Source organism: Gossypium arboreum, chromosome 3 (assembly GCF_025698485.1).
Source record: "Gossypium arboreum isolate Shixiya-1 chromosome 3, ASM2569848v2, whole genome shotgun sequence".
NCBI lineage: Eukaryota > Viridiplantae > Streptophyta > Magnoliopsida > Malvales > Malvaceae > Gossypium > Gossypium arboreum.
In genome coordinates this window covers 71,850,312-71,854,904 of record NC_069072.1, presented here as the reverse complement: position 1 = coordinate 71,854,904, position 4,593 = coordinate 71,850,312, and the positions used below count along the sequence as shown (strand labels likewise).

The window sequence follows — 4,593 nt, the reverse complement described above, 5'->3', positions numbered from 1 at the left end:
ATTAATGAATAAATATTAATAATCAATGGATAATGAATAAACATTGAAACTGTATACATTTCATTGAAAGTGATTAACAAGATCTTAGCATTATATATATAAAAAACAAATGGTTGAACTATTAGGAGTAATAGATTGAATTCTTAAGGTTCATTGATATATGATTTATTATTGACTTAAGTATTAGTTTATAGAAATACCACTGAGTTCATACTCAGTGTACGGTTTGTTTCCGTGTGTAGATTAAGTTAAAGACAAATCGTCGAATCAGCATCATAAGCCGCTCCCGAACTCAAAAAAGTAAAGCATGTTAATTATCGGTAATGGCATGTACCTAGGATGTCTTAAGTGTGTTATATTGGATTGCGATTGTAATAGTGAAATAAGTAAATTGATAATTGATAATGACACATGATAAGTGTTTAAAGTTAAGTATTAGATAATATATAAAATGCGTTTGGATTGGTTTAATATTGGTATTTGTATTGGTTGTGGATTGAAATTTACAGAATTGGTAAATTTTTAAAATACAAGGTTCATTTTGAGTTCACATAATTTGTCACGCGGGCGTGTGCCTTGGTTGCCACGGCCGTGTCTTAAAGACAGTTTAGTACACGGGCAGGCCACATGGACGTGTGACATGGCCATGTTTAAAAGTCAATGTTGCACACGGGTTGAGGACACAGACGTGTCCCATGCCGCACGGGCATGTTAAATTAGCCACACGGGCGTGTGGTACTGTTCAAAAAAAAAGAAAATTTAAAATTTCACGAAAATTTTACTAAGCTTTAAGATCGAATCCCAGTTTGTTTTAATTACACTTATAAAGTACTGTGGACCCAATAAAATTATATTTAGATGGATCTATTGCATTTATTCTTGTTTATGTGCAAATGTACTGTAATGACTGTTAATACTCTGTAATCCTGTTCCAGTAACGAGACGGGGTTAAGGGTGTTACATAATAACTAGTTAGTTATTAGCTAATTCATTAAAACCCGATTTTTGAAGTTAATTACAAACATTGAAGCGAGTTAATCTTCTGCCTGTTATTCAAGATTTTATTACTGGTTAATTTCTTTTCAGTAATTTTCATTTATTTTATGATCTTAAATTTGATTATTCTTTGTCATTATATAATTTTAAGTTTAATCTATCCTCCCTTGGGTACGATCCAGGAAGCACTTCCTGTAAGTCGTTGTACAATACTATATTACAATTTGACTCATATACTTGCAAACACCACTGTTTTAATTTCATATCTTTCTGTTGCAATATTTCCAATATACACGTTCGTACATTTAACGACGATCTATGAGAAACCTACTCATCAATTGGTTCTCTAGCTCGTTAAAAGAATGGGTAGAACTCTTTAGCAAAGATAAATACCTGTTTGAAGAAGACAAATACCAAGCTCTTACATTGTCCCGAGAGTCATCAAGAAGGTGTGACGCTTCAATGCATTGAAGGTGCCTAGTATGTCATGTGGTACTATAGTGTGTTAAGTGATTCTGAGGGTTGCCTTGGCCATTTTACATTTCCTTGATCAACTTGAAGGTTGACGACATATACTTTCCTACAATCTTTAGGGCCAAAAGCTCATTGGAATTGTCCCATGTTGTTAAGGGTTTTGCATTTTGGTTGGGATGTGGTTGGTTGTTAGGCCTCTTTGCTTATGAGGAAATAACTAAGTTGTTTATTTTTGTTGAGCTTCTTACTAAGATACCTTAGGTTGGGGATTCTAGTTGGCTTATAACTTTTCAATAATTTTCTTGTTATGAGTATTAACCTATTACTTCTATTAATAAATTCATTTCCACATGGAAAGTTATTCTTCTAAGATTTTTCATTTTTTTGTATTTTTTAATACTATTTTGAAATTTTAGTAGGATTTTAAGATGTTTGTTCTCCTGAGATAGAGTAGGGGTAATTTTTGGTAGGTGGTGGGTGGTAAACATAGTATCTTGATGGTGGATGTTGGGTATAACATGTGTAGTATGGGTAGTGTGGATCATAGAGATTATATAGGTCATAATGGTGACATGATTGTGGTCGGGTTGGAAACTAATGAGCGAACCCAACTTATTGTTGGTTCAGAGTTGTTTGAGGCCATGGTCGAGTTTATGGATCTTATTCTCTCATATCTCTATTTATAGGAATACCTGAATTGGAGTGAGTCATGTCTGTCCTTAACTACACCAATGTTCAAGGGTAAATGTGGATGGAGATTATTTTGATAGTTCATCTAATTGGTAGAAAGTAATGAGTGGATGAGGTAAAGGTGAAAGTATTGTATACATAAATATAATTGAACAAAGGTCGAAAGGATGATAGGTTGGAAAATGAGTTAATCCCCTTACCATACAGTTTGAAGATGTATATAAGGTTGATTTCCATAATTCACATCTCCTCCTTTTATTGGTAAGAATTAATTATGTCTATTTCATGGTGTTTTAAAGAGAAAGAGCTAGAGAAATGGGGCTTTAGAAAAGGAGAAAAAAATATTAGAGAGTAGAGACAAGAGAAAAGAGGCTTTGTCGATACTTTTGTTCTTTTTGGAAAGTAAGTTCTCATGAAAATTTTATTACTCTATAAATGAATTCACTAAAGAGGTAATTAATATAATAAATGGCTAATTGAAAATGCATAATAATTGTTGTGTTGATAAAATGAGACAAAACATAGTAGAGGTCCTAAACTACTCATTAATGTGGCATAAACTTATTAATTATGGAAAATGTGTTAAGGCTAATTGTGGATCTTATCTTTGACGTATGACTATATTATTAAGTTTGAAAGATTAAGATTGTGAAATATGATATAGTGAAGCGAAAATGTAAGAATGTGAAATCAAATAGAACTTTTATGTGTTTCTCATTAACATATGATGTGTGAAATTAAATATGTGTGAAATGGTTATGAGACTTATTTTGTGACCCATTAGTAAATGTGTTTTTATAGGTATATTTGTGTCTATATATTCATATATATATTCACGTGAGTAGAAGAGAAGTGAATTATAATAATTGATGATGTGAAAATGATAATTAATAGTAATTGTGCCCTTATAAACTTGGTAGAATAGCTAAGATACAATTGGCATGCTAATAGGGATTGAATTTGTGTACCTTGGAATGATGATGTGTAAATGGGATAACAATAGGTTACTTTATGACATTGCACTTAGGTCCATTATGGGCTCTTTTTTATATGTGTTGGTGTTGATAAGCCGTAATTTATACATGTTTTTATCCCATGCTTAGCACATTTATGGATGGTTTCTCCTTAGATTTGGTGAATTTGATGCTCCTAATTATTTAATTTCATGTTTTTTTTACTTAGGTGAGCATAGGAGAGTAAAAAGAGCGAGAAACGGGCCGAAAATAGAGAAAATAGACCCACATGAAAAATCAACATGGCCTGGGCTTCCTCACACGGGCGTGTCCCACAGCCGTGTCCCTTTGGCAGGATCGAAGCATGACTTACACGGGTAGACTACATGCCCGTCCCTATTCAACAGCCTTGACCACAGGCTGGAGTAATCGCACACGGGTGTGTCACACGGGCTTGTCCTTGCCAAGCCCAAGTATAACCCAATTCAGAAAAGGCCAATTTTGAGGGCTCTTAGGCATTCTAAAGCCTATTTAAACACCTAAGGAGGCATTTAGGAGAGAGACGCGGAGTAGGAGGCAAGGAATTACTCAAGGGAAGCCGATTGGTCCATCTCAGAAGCCGGATTCATCATCAAGACTGAAGATCTCCCTTCAATTTCCATTCAAGGGTTTTTGGTTTTCTTTTATAATTATAAACTTAAACCCTTAAATGCCTAAGGGGAATGAAACCTAAGACGGATCTTGTTAATATTATCTGACTTGTATGATAAATATTTGACTTGTTCTTAATTATGTGTTCTTAATTCTTGTTTTAATATTTCAGGATATTGATTCAAGTCAATGCTCTTATTCAGAGGAGGAATAGACCCTGTCTAAGAGTAAATTTGTCATAATTAAGCAAAGTTGATTGCACGCCTAGAGATAGGGTGATAAGATTTTGCCGGATTAGGGTGAAACCTAATAAGGGGATTCATAGATCGAGTTAATGAAACACTAGGTGTTAATTAGAAAGAGATTTCAATTAATCAACCTAGGTTTAGACGTTATTAGTCTCGAGAGAGATAATAATATAACTTTGGGATTTCTACGGATCAAGTCAAATGAATAAATCGTTTGATTCAGAGTCAAATAACAAGTGAAGTCTAGGTGGAATTTTCCTTGGGTATTGTCTTAATCAATCGAGTTTTCCCAAAAGCTTTTTCCCAATCTTCTCTCTGTGCACTCTTAGTTTAGTAATTAGTATAGATAATCAAATCCCTTAATTTTTAGGCTAGATAATAAAAAGAAGGTAATTACTAGTACTCTTGGTTCCTTTGGGTTCGACAATCTGATCTTGCTAAAACTATACTACTGTTCGATAGGTACACTTGCCTTCATCATGATAATAGTTAGTTTCAAGAACGATTAATTATAAATATTTAAAACCTGTCGCGAATATCACATATTAGGTGTATTGGGTGAATGCACTTTAAATGCAACA

General features: G+C 33.6%; 1 long non-coding RNA gene across 1 annotated transcript; it reads left to right on the top strand.

Moving 5' to 3' along the window:
• The first annotated feature begins 2,329 nt into the window (after nt 1-2,329).
• On the top strand, nt 2,330-3,660 carry LOC128290136 (uncharacterized). Its single transcript, XR_008279779.1, has 2 exons — nt 2,330-2,421; nt 3,343-3,660. It is a non-coding gene; the product is annotated as an uncharacterized LOC128290136 (long non-coding RNA).
• Nucleotides 3,661-4,593: the final 933 nt, after the last annotated feature.